This window comes from Medicago sativa, chromosome 6 (assembly GCF_051527215.1).
Source record: "Medicago sativa cultivar Bolivia chromosome 6, Bolivia_mono, whole genome shotgun sequence".
NCBI classification, from domain to species: domain Eukaryota; kingdom Viridiplantae; phylum Streptophyta; class Magnoliopsida; order Fabales; family Fabaceae; genus Medicago; species Medicago sativa.
This window is the reverse complement of record NC_140754.1, coordinates 71,223,366-71,236,229: the sequence shown is the minus strand read 5'-3', so window position 1 is coordinate 71,236,229 and position 12,864 is coordinate 71,223,366.

Here is a 12,864-nt window from a genome sequence, read left to right as displayed (position 1 = left end):
TTGAATTTGAAGAAGAAGAACCATCTGGTTCAGACTCTGAAGAAGATGCTGCTGAGATGGCTATGCTCTCCAACAAACTTCAGTATCTGACCAAGAAGAATAGAAAGTTTCTGACCAGAAGAGGTAACTAAAGAAGCTCAAAGAGAGAAGATCAGAAGGGTTGCTTCAATTGTAAGAAGCTTGGACATTTCATTGCTGATTGCCCTGATCTTTAGAAGGAAAAGTCAAAGGACAAGTCAAAGAAGTCATCTTTCAAACCAAGCAAATTCAAGAAGCAGATTAAGCAGAGTTTAATGGCCACCTGGGATGATTTGGGAAGTGAATCTGGATCTGATAAAGAGAAAGCTGATGAAGATGCAAAGATAGCTGTTGGGTTGGTAGCAACAACAACTTCAGAAGCTGGATCAGATTCAGATTCAGGAGATGAAAACGAGGTATATTCTAAAATTCCCAGAAATGAACTTGTTGAGTCACTTAAAGAACTTCTTACACATTTTGAAATAAGAACCAATGAGTTGAAGGATTTAAAAGAAAAATTTGTTGACTTAGTGAAACAACAAAAATCAACTCTATTGGATCTGAAAGCTTCTGAAGAAGGACTTAGGGGCTTTGACTTCATTTGTAAAACTTATGAAGACAAGCTCAGGTTCTTATGTCAGAAGCTACAAGAAAAGTGTAATGAAAAACCTTTAAGCAACCATGAAATTGCTCTTGAAGATTTTATCATGTCTGGTATTGACAGAAGCAGAGTTGCTTCAATGATTTACAACATTTACAGAAACAATGGCAAAGGGATTGGATTTTCAGGAGGGAAACCTAATGAAATCAGTCTCAAAGCATGTTGTGAATGCATCAAGGAAGGATTGAAAACCTTCTTTGTACCTGAAGGTGCTGAGTTGGAAACTATTGTTCAATCAGAACCTGAAGCTTCTAGCTCTAAGGCTAAGATTACTTCAAAGCCAAAGAACTCCAAGCCAAAGGCTATGATCAACTCTGATTCCAAGACTTCAAAGATCAGGATTCTAAAGAGATCAGAACCTGTTCCTCAGAGTCTGGTGAAACCAAAATCTGAGGTTCTGAAGTCTAAGTCTCAGAAGAAGACAGTTACTGCTCCTGAAGTACCAAAACCAAAGGTTGTATAACCTAAGGTGATGGTTAATCAGAAGCAACCCAACACACAACACAAGGTACAAGAAGTGAAGAGTAAAACTTCTAGTACTAACCAGAGAGGACCCATAAGACAATGGGTACCTAAATCTGAAAATTTCAATATTGCAGGTATGTCTAAGAGCAAAGGAGAAACAAAGATCATGGTACCTAGACAGCGGTTGCTCAAGACACATGACAGGAGAGAAATCCATGTTCCTCAGCCTAACAATGAAGGAAGGAGGAAGTGTGAAATTTGGAGGCAACCAGTCTGGAAAGATCATTGGTACAGGAACTATTGGTAATTCTTCTACCTCAATTAATAATGTATGGTTGGTAGATGGTCTTGAACATAACCTTTTGAGCATTAGTCAATTTTGTGACAATGGTTATGATGTGTTATTTGAGAAAGCCAATTGTACTGTAATCAACAAGGAAGACAAATCCATTGTGTTCAAGGGAAAGAGAGTGGAAAATGTCTACAAAATCAACTTTTCTGAACTGGTTGATCAGAAGGTCATTTTGCCTTCTGTCAATGAATGATAAGAAATGGATGTGACACAGAAGGTTAGGACATGCTAACTGGAGATTAATCTCTAAGCTTAGTAAGTTACAACTTGTCAAAGGGAAGATTGTGAAATCTTTGTGGTGCACTTTGTGGTGCATGCCAGAATGGGAAGATTGTGAAATCATCTTTTAAAAAAAAAGACATTGTTTCAACCGCCAGACCCTTAGAACTACTTCATATTGACTTATTTGGACCAGTTAGCACTGCATCCTTATATGGAAGTAGATATGGATTGGTTATTGTTGATGATTACAGCAGATGGACCTGGGTAAAATTCCTGAAGAGTAAAGATGTTGCTTGTGATGTATTCAGTAGTTTCTGCACTCAAATTCAATCTGAAAAATAAACAAAGATTTTGAAAATCAGAAGTGAGCATGGTGGAGAGTTTAAAAATGAGCCATTTGAAGCTTTTTTTGAAAAACATGGAATTGTCCATGAATTCTCTTCTCCTAGAACTCCACAACAAAATGGGGTTGTAGAAAGAAAGAATAGAACTTTACAAGAAATGGCCAGAACCATGATCCATGAAAACAATTTAGCAAAGCATTTTTGGGCAGAAGCAGTGAATACAGCATGTTATGTCCAGAACTGGATCTATATCAGACCTATTTTGGAGAAAACATCATATGAACTCTTTAAATGAAGAAGAACCAATATATCTTACTTTCATCAATTTGGATGTACATGTTACATTCTGAATAACAAGCTCTACCTAAAGAAATTTGATGCCAAGGCCCAAAGAGGAATCATTTTAGGTTACTCTGAAAGGTCAAAGGCATACAGAGTGTATAATTCAGAGACACTCTATGTTGAAGAATCTATGACGTTAAATTTGATGACAAAGAGCATGGGAGTAAAACTCCAGAGCAAGATGAAAGTTTTGCAGAGATACAGGTTCCTGAAGATACTCCAGAACCTGATCAGATAGCTGAATCTGAAGATAGTCCAGAAGCTGAACCCACATCAGAAGCTTAAGATGAAGCTGCTTCTGATGAAGCACAAGATGGCTCACATCAAGCAGATCCTCCCAGAAACACATTCAAGCACAAGTCTTCACATCCTGAGGAGCTAATCATTGGAAACAAAGATAGTCCAAGAAGAACAAGATCATATTTCAGACAAGAAGAGTCTATGATTGGACTGATATCAATGATTGAACCTACAACAGTTGTTGAAGCACTTTCAGATGATGGATGGATCTTAGCTATGCAAGAAGAGTTGAATCAATTTCAAAGAAATGATGTGTGGGATCTGGTACCCAAACCTCATCATAAGAACATTATTAGAACAAAATGGGCATTCAGAACCAAGTTGAATGAGCAAGGAGAAGTAACAAGAAACAAAGCAAGACTTGTTGCACAAGGTTATAGCCAACAAGAATGCATTGATTATACTGAAACATTTGCTCCAGTTGCAAGATTGGAAGCAATCAGGTTACTTCTTTCCTATGCAGTTAATCATGGCATAATATTATATCAAATGGATGTCAAGAGTGCATTTCTTAATGGTGTCATTAAAGAAGAAGTGTATGTCAAACAACCTCTTGGTTTTGAGGATCTTAAGTATCCTGATCATGTTTTTAAACTGAAAAAATCACTATATGGCTTGAAACAAGCTCCCAGAGCTTGGTATGATAGACTAAGTAATTTCTTAATCAAAAATGATTTTAAAAGAGGACAGGTTGACACAACACTCTTCAGAAGGACCCTTGGGAAAAATATTCTTGTTGTGCAAATATATGTTGATGATATAATATTTGGTTCTACTAATTCATATCTTTGAAAGGAATTTTCTAAGTTAATGCAGGATGAATTTGAAATGAGCATGATGGGAGAGCTGAAGTTCTTCATGGGCATTCAAATCAATCAATGCAAAGATGGAGTCTATGTTCATCAATCCAAATACACAAAGGAGCTTCTGAAGAGATTCAAGCTTGAAGATTGTAAAGTGATGAACACTCCAATGCATCCTACATGCACCTTAAGCAAAGAAGATGAAGGAGCAAAAGTATATCAGAAGCTGTACAGAGGTATGATTGATTCTCTGTTATACCTCACTGTATCTAGGCCAAATATTTTATTCAGTGTATGCTTGTGTGCAAGATTCCAATCAGATCCTAGAGAATCTCATTTGACTGCTGTCAAGAGAATCTTCAGGTATTTGAAAGGAACAACTAATCTTGGACTCCTTTATAGGAAATCCTTAGATTATAAGCTAATTGGATTCTGTGATGCTGATTATACTGGTGATAGGATTGAAAGAAAGTCAACCAGTGGCAATTGTCAATTTCTGGGTGATAATCTTATATCCTGGGCTAGCAAAAGACAAACAACTATTGTTATGTCTACAGCAGAAGCATAATACATTTCAGCTGCAAGTTGTTGTACATAACTATTTTGGATGAAACATCAATTGGAAGACTATCAGATAATTGCTAACATTATTCCCGTTTATTGTGATAATACTGCTGCTATATGTTTGTCTAAAAATCCAATTTCGCATTCAAGAGCTAAGCATATTGAAATCAAACATCATTTTATCAGAGACTATGTTCAAAAAGGAATTTTAGATATACAATTCATTGATACTAAGAATCAATGGGCTGATATCTTTACTAAGCCTTTAACTGTTGAAAGATTTGATTTTATAAAGAAAAATTTGAACATGCACTTTGTGTCTGATTAAAAGCTTGCTTGCTCCTGAATAGGATTTTAGGTTCTGAAGTCAGTTCAGAAGCCATGGTCCATCAGAAGCTCTTTATTGAGGTTCTGAGGAAAATGTACTTCTGATGATGACGTCAGCATCTGAAGTCCAGAAGCTGGATTTTGTGCTTCTGAATAGTAGAGTTAGTGGAAACGCTGGAAGTTACTTTTTGTAGTAACACTGGCCCACTAACTTGGCAGTTACTCTGAAAACTTCTGACGTGGCTTATCTGTATTGGTGTGTAACTTAAAAGGGCAATGATGATTTAAAAACTTTGAAAGTACTTTCACGCGCCCCCAATGTCATTAATGCTATGTTTGTTTGTCTCTTTTGAATTGCAAACGTTTTTACTCTTAACACTTTGACAATTCACACACTACTCACTTCACAACAAACACTTCTTCTTTCAAACCTGTTCTTGCGAAGTAAGTGCAATTCTCAACCCTAGAACCCAAATCATCATCATTATCTTCATCAATGGCATTATCAAGCTCGCAACAAATGTTATCAGAATCTACATCCAGCATGCCACAACAACAGAGTGCTTCAGAACCAGGTTTTATCATCAAACCAAAAACCATGACCATACCGGTTGAATCTCTAAAGGTTCAAATAGAGAGCCCAGTGGACATCACCTCTCTTGAGAGATACAAGGTGAACATGGAATCCTACGTCAAACCTCAAAAGCTATATGGTTATTTCCGTATGTTGAATGGACCAACATATGAGAATCTGGTAAAGGACTTTTGGTTAAGGGCTGAAGGCTACGGCTGGGAAGCTGCTAAGTTAGAAGAAGAGCAGGCTGTAGAAAGAGATCATAGTCTGAAAGGGAATACTAGAATAGAAATGGGTTTGGTACCATTTGAGGATATGGAGATAAGGTCAGCTGTGATGGGTATTCCAGTAATCATCACTGAAAAAGCAATTTCAAGAGCATGCAGAGTTTCTGCTAAAGGCAGATTTCGGTGGGAGGTCAAGGATGATGTCCTGTTGGAAAGCTACGTGAGATTGTTTTTGAAAGGAAACCCAAAGGCTAGGACTACTGAAATGGAGGATTGTCACAGGCTGCTCCTGAAGTTTTGCACTAATTGCTTCTTTTAAAGAGGAGTAGGGTCTGATAAACCTAATCAGGATCATCAACTGGCTCTGTACTTCATGGCCACTTTTGATAGGATAAACATTCCTAGATACCTCATGCATCATCTGTGTTGGGCTATCAAGGAAGAAATTAACAAGGGAAGGAAGCAAGTACCTTGTGCAAGGCTTCTGTCTGAGATTTTCCATCAAGGAGGTTTGTTGGGGTCCTGAGGAACATCAAGCCTGCATCTGGCAGCTGCTTCAAGGTCACAACTTCTGACAAGATCCTAAACAGCAAATCTTTGTATGCTATGAGGATTATTGACCAACCCCCTATCAAAGAGAATTGGATGGAAAAGTCCATTACTGAGTCAGAACGAGCTGAGAATTTTCCTTTTATTCTACAAGAGAACAATCCTGAAATCTTAGCTGGTCTGGTAGCTACTCACTCCAGAGAATCAGGAGCCAATGTTCAAGTGAAAGTTGTTCCTGATGCTCCTGATGGAACCAAAAGAAAAAGGGGCAGAACCAGTACTAAGTCTGAAGTTGCTGATGCAAAGGCCAAGAAAAAGAAAGTTGCTGCTGCTTCTATTCCCAAGAAAAGAAGAGGAAAAGGAGAAACCATAATGACCAAAGAGCATTTGGAAAAAGCTCTTAAAGAAATAAGAGAAGAAGAGCATGAGCCCAAGAAGAAGAAGGTTCCTCTTCAGATTGTGAGTCCTATGGTTGAGGTGACTCCTGCAATGAAGAGAATGGCTAAGGAGCGAGCTGAGCATATGAGAGCAGAAAAGCAGGATTTAAAAGCTCAGTACGAGCTGGAAAGAGATGAGAAGCTCAAGACTCTGGGCTTAGAAAACTGTGATGAGTACTACAAGAGGAAAATTGCTGAAGTCAAGGCAATTACTGGTAAAGCTACTGAAGGTGATTTAGAGGAAGATATGATGATTATTGTGGAGGATGCTCCAGAAGCTGAGGCGTCAGAAGCAGTTCAGGTAATTCAGATTCCAGAAACCTCTATCCCTGTTTTACCCTCTTCATCCAAACCATCCTCAACTAGCCAAACAGAAGACAATGTTGTTTTAGAGAATCTGATTAATCACTATTCAGGTGAACTACCTGATAAAGTTAACCCAAACTCAAAGAAAGCCTCTGAAACAGCTTCTGAAGCAGTTGCTTCTGAGAAAGTTGTTTTAGAAAACCTCCAACAACAAGCACCTGAACCACAAAAGACTTCATCACCACAACAACAACCACCAAACACACAAACTAAACCACAAATGGAAGCCTCAACCAGTTCTACTCAAACCTTACCTTCACCTATTGTTTCTGAACCTGTTGTTCTTAAACAAACCACTTCTGACCCAGATACTTCTGAACTACCTACCCAACAACTAACCACCCTAGAAACTGAACAAACTCAACCCCCATCTTCCAATCAGATTCAAACACTTAGTGTTCCTGACAAACGATCAACCTCATCTAACCTTGAAATTCTAGAACAACCACCCTTAGACATCTTGGAATCTGAATACGTTGACAATGAGCTGCTCAAGCTTAGCTCTGACATGCATACTCTAATGCAACTGAGAAGAGTTCCCACTCTTTCTCTTGACTATGAGACAAAATGGGCATCTTTGAAGAACAGAGCCTCTGAGCTAATAGATACTGTAAGCAAGAAATGCATCAGGACTCAAGCTGCTATTGTAAGAAGACTGCTGATGAATCTGCAACAATTTGAGCCAGCTAGAGGTCCAGTTCTTTGCTTAGCTAATGAGCCCTTCTATCCAGAATCAGAGTACATATGGAGAGAAGAAAAGGTGTTCAAGACGCTGAAGAAGAAACTGACAGAAACAAAGGTTAAGGAAGATTCTCTTCTTCAGAGGCAACAAGCACTTGAAGATTTTGTGAAACAACAAGCAGAGCTACTGAAGAAACAGTCTGAATAAATTGCTCTCATGAAAGCTATGATGCAACAACCTAACCATTAGATGCACACCATAGTTTTTTTGTTGTTGTTTTATGCTTCTGATTGCTTATAGAATCTGAACTGTTTTGCTTCTGAATGTTATGTTTCTGTTTGTCTATACTTGCTCTGATCTATATTATTGTTTTGCTCTAACACTTTTTGCTCTGATTGTTTTATTATAGTCTATCCTCTCTCCATGTTTGAGTTTTTCTCATTATCTTTTTGCCTTTAGTGCGCATTTTCTTTTTGCTAATGACAAAAGGGGGAGTATATGTGATAATATTTAAAGGCTCTGAGCCCCATTAATGATATTTGAAAATTATTTTGAAAAACTTCTATCATTTTTTTTACGTGAGAGGTATAAGCTATGAACGTAAGAAGGAGTATCAAATTTCAAATAAAATTAAGTGAACCATTCTTCTTATCTATAATCTACTTCTTTCCATTTTGAAATATTATAATGCGTTAAAATAATTTAATTAACTTGGATAGAACTTAGGGGGAGCTTACAAACCTCACCTTAAAGACTATCTGACTCAGGGGGGTTAGAGCTTACAAACCTCAGAACCCCAAAGTCAACTTGTTAATTAGATTAACAACAATTGATCAAGTTTTAAATACTATTGTTTGTCATCATCAAAAAGGGGGAGATTGTTGGAACAAAATGTGTTTAACAATGAACCTTAAAGAGTTTTGATGATAACAAGGTATTAAAAATTGACAATTGGACTAGCTAATATTTGTTCAAGTGTACAGGACCATAGTTAAAAATTTACATCACTTGAAGGTTCTGAAGGACAAATGAGAGCTAAGGAATCAAGGAAAGGAAGCTTTAAAGCATCTGAAAAGAAGTGCTCTTGACGACCAAAAGTGCTCCTGAAGAATGATGACATCATCAGAAGCTGAAAGTCATTAGAAGCTGAAGTTCATCAGAAGCAAGTAGTTCAGAAGCAACTTCATCAGAAGCTGAAGCTCATCAGAAGCTGATAATCACCACAAACTGAAGATTCAAGAATTAACACTTCAAAAGCTGTCTATTGGATTCAAAAGAAATGCAGAAGACTAGCGGAACGTTGCAACAGTCATTTTGGTGAAGATTTGAAGGCATTGGAAGCTTATCTTCAAAGAGCGTTGACATTGTACTTTGTACGAACTGTACAATCACCTTCTCCACTACTCTATTTTGTGTCCACGCTACAAGACAAGAAAACAGCTCCAGAATAACAGCTATGACTGCAAAGATGTTCCTTCACAATGGGAATGGATTTCAAATTGGTTCTTCATAGGACAACAACCAAATCAGGCAAAAGATCATTGGTGATTGATCAAACTTCAACAACGACTCTCTTGATGTGCTGGCAATTTCACAACGTCTCTTTCACACCTCTATATAAAGGAGTGAAGACTTAGAGATTTTGCAATGCTGAACAAAAGACTCTCAACATTTTTACTAGTGTCAAACCTCTGCTGAAATTGTTCCGCATTCACTTAGAATTTCTGTTTCTCAAAGTCCTATTCTAGAAATTCTTAAGTCTTAGAGTCTTATCTGATTTGTATTGTGAGCACCTCTGATTGTATATCAAGTGTTCAACTTCAAACATTTTTCTCTGTAATCTTGTTTGTTTAGAAGTCTCTTTCAGTTGTGCTTGAGCATAGAAGTCTCTTGATTGTGTTCTTGAGCATAGGAAGACTCTTGCAAAGTGTGCTTGAGCAAAGGAAGTCTCTTGTTGTGTGCTTGAGCATTTGTAATCAGATATTACATTCTAGTGAACTCTCCTTGGAAGTGCAAGGGGGACAGGACTACTTCCGGTTTGTGGAAGGAACCTATATAATTGCTTTGTGTCTTTCTTCTCTCTCTCTCTCTGTTTTTATCCGCTGCATTCAGATTCTGATTATCACTTCAGAAGCTGTCTCACTTAGCTTCTGATCAGTGTGTTCAGTTTAGGAGAAACGAAGAATTTTTCAAAACACAATTCAACCCCCCTTCTTGTGTTTTTCTCACCTTCACCTACGTCTGGACTCTTCTATCCTCCCTCCCAAACCTTGCCTTATTCACCTTCAACCTACAGCCACCCATCCATACTTCCTCCAAACTTTTCTCCAACTCCTCCAAGTTCTCAACCTTTTTGAACTTGACGAAGCCAAAACGGCGACCCCTCCGATCAACCTTCAACGACACGTACACCTAAACCACTGAACCGAAAGCACCGAACACCCTATACATTTCCGACACAAAAACCTCCTCCGGGAAGTTCGTGAAGAAGAATGGTATAGTTGTTTTGTGAGTTTCCGCAGGTAAGCGCTACGCAGCTTCACACCCTCTGACCTCGCATTTTTGTCCCAGATCCCTTCCCCCCTCCCCTGTTTCTCTCTCTAGGTTCTCTCTCATCTCACTTTTTCTTTTCGCATGTATTTTAACTAAATATAAAAGAATGGTATAAACCAGCGAAAGTTGGATCTAGTCGAAGAGATTAAACTTACATGATATGATGAATCAAAGTTTCGTTCCATTACAATTGAGAGATATTCACAATCAATGTGTAAATACCACAAATAAGATTATGTTCATTGGTGAAAACGTACAGAAAAACCATAAAAGTGTATACAACATATCATTAGATGTATATGTAAAATAATTTTACACTGACGGAATATACTTATTATATTCTTTATAATATTATTATTAATAAAAAAAATTAGTTAAATTTTATTAAAATAAGAACTACTCAAAACAATATGAACAATATTCCCCTAAAATATCCTTCAAAAAAATATTCCCCTAAAATAAACAATAGTAACAATGTTAAACACTATAAAAAAAAAGCCTATTTTAATTTATGGTTTCTAAAAGATACCCTCCACAAGAAGAAGTCGCCATGTTAGATATGCACCATTAGTATTACATTTTATGCAATTCAATAATTGGGGCTGCCAAATGACTTCTTTGATTACACGTCCTTTTTGAGTGTTAATGTTGATGTTGAATTTTTTTCAAGATAATCAATCCTCTTACAGATGAGAAGGAGACTTTGGAAGTATATATATTGTCACCATAAAGGGCCACTGCAGAGATAATGGAGCTTATTGACGATTTCCCATTTTAACGCTTTGAATGGAACTATTTTTTACTGTCGGGTTTCATACCCCGATCTTACATATATTATGTATTGTTCCTACTAACTGAGTTAAACTCACGAGGACGAATGAAACTACTTTAGTATAGAACCATATTTAATTTAATAATAAGGGTTAATTAAGTTTTTACTCCCTATAAATATTCACAGTTTTGTTTTTAGTTTCTATAAAATAAAATCACACGTGTGTCAAAAAAAAAAATAACACTTTTTAGTCCCTATAAAATTTTCCATCAGCATTTATAGTCTCTATAAAATTTTCCATCAACATTTTTAGTCCCTGTCAAAAATTTTCATCAACATTTTTGGTCCCTAAAATGCTTAAGGAAAATGTCACAGAGACTAAAAAATATGATTTTATTTTGTAAGGACTAAAAACAAAACTGTGAATATTTATTGGGACTAAAAACTTAATTAACCTTAATAATAACTAGTTTAGAGACCCGGCGTTGCCCGGGTTTGATATTAAATAGTAAGTTTTATAAGTTTGTGTGCACGAATACACATGTAAATATATTAGATTGAATTTATTTAAAGTTACAATTATAATAATATCTTAAAAATATATATAAATGATGAGATGAATGTTCAATGCAAGAATAAAAAGTGTAACAAAATCAATAATGAATTAGTCCAAGTGGTAAGAGTTTTGGGTCCCTTTAAACATGTGGTCATGGGTTTGTTTCGTGGCCCATGCGTATGAGAGAAAAAAATTGATTGAAAGGGAATAAAATTGGTGTTTGGCAAACCTGAAAAAGGAAAAATGTTAGATGAAAAGAAGGTTTGGGGTTTCTGCTTGTGCTCAAAACATGTAAATATGTGATTAACAAAAATTTATTTATTTATAATTAACATTTGCATTACAATATGTTACTAAAAGATAATATAATAACTAATCGAACCTTTTTTTTATCAAAAATAAAAACTAATCGAACCCTTTTTTTCCTCAAACATAAAAACTAATTGAATGATACAGAGCTAAAAGATCAGTAATAACTAATTGAAGTTTCTTCCTAAAAACAAATTGAAGTTCTTTAATCATAAAATAAGATCATACATGTAAACTTTGTTGAAAGTATTATGTGTAGTTTGTTGATATATTTCTGCTACATAAAATATTAGAAATTCAAAAAAATTTAAAGAAAATATTGAGTTGATAAGATCAAAATGTTGTTGAGATATTTATGTTAAATAAAATATTGATTTTTAAAAATAGAAAAAATAATAGAAATATTGAGAATGAATGTGGAAGTGGCACGTGGCATAAAAAACCTTACTTTATATATATACTTTTTTTTGAAGGATTTATATATATACTATTGATTGATAATAATAATACATCCATATTTAATATAGGACCCTTTTTTAAAAATGGTTTTTAAAAAAAAATGCACTTCGGCAAGATTTTTTCGCTCTTTTTTTTAATTTTCAACTATATAAATTATTCTTCGTCAAAAAAAAAAACTCTTATAAAGAGCTTGTCATCCATTTGGGTCCCACAATACTAGAGGGATTAATCGCCGCAGTTGAACGTGGAGGTTACTTGGTTTAAAAAAAAAATAGAGTCTTAGATATAAAGAGAGGTAGTATTTGACCAAAATAAATAAAGAGAACTAGTATTATATTTGGATTTTTCTACAAACTTAAATAGAAAATTGGGTGAATAGTGTTTTTCACCCCTGTAATATAGGTCATTTCCGGTTTTCACCCTTATGATATTTTCGGTATGATTTACACCCTTGTAAAAAAAAAAAAATTCCGGAAAACACCCCTCCCCATCTAACTCACCAAAATCGCCTATGTGGCGCTGACTTGGTTTTTTTTTTTATTTTTTGCTTGCCACATCAGATATTATTATTAAAAAATTTCAAAAATAATAAAAATTAATTTAAAAATAAGAAAATAATTTAAAAAATTTGAAAATTAATTTTTGAAAATAAAAAAATTGTAATTTTTATTTATATTTTTGAAAAAAATTGTTAAATTTTTTTTATTATCAAAATTTTTACGATTTTTTCATTCTGGAATTTTTATTTTCAAAGTTTTAAAAATTAGAAAAAAATAGAAAATATAATCACATTTTTTCGAAATTAAAAATATTTTAAAAAAAATCTGGAATTTAAATTTCAAAATATAAAAAAGGTAAATTCTCAAAATTTTAAAAAAAAATTTCATTGAATTTTTTTTAAAAAAATTTCTTTTACAAAAAGATTTTAACGATTTTTTTATTACCAAAATTTTTATTTTTTGTATTAAAAAAACAAAATTTT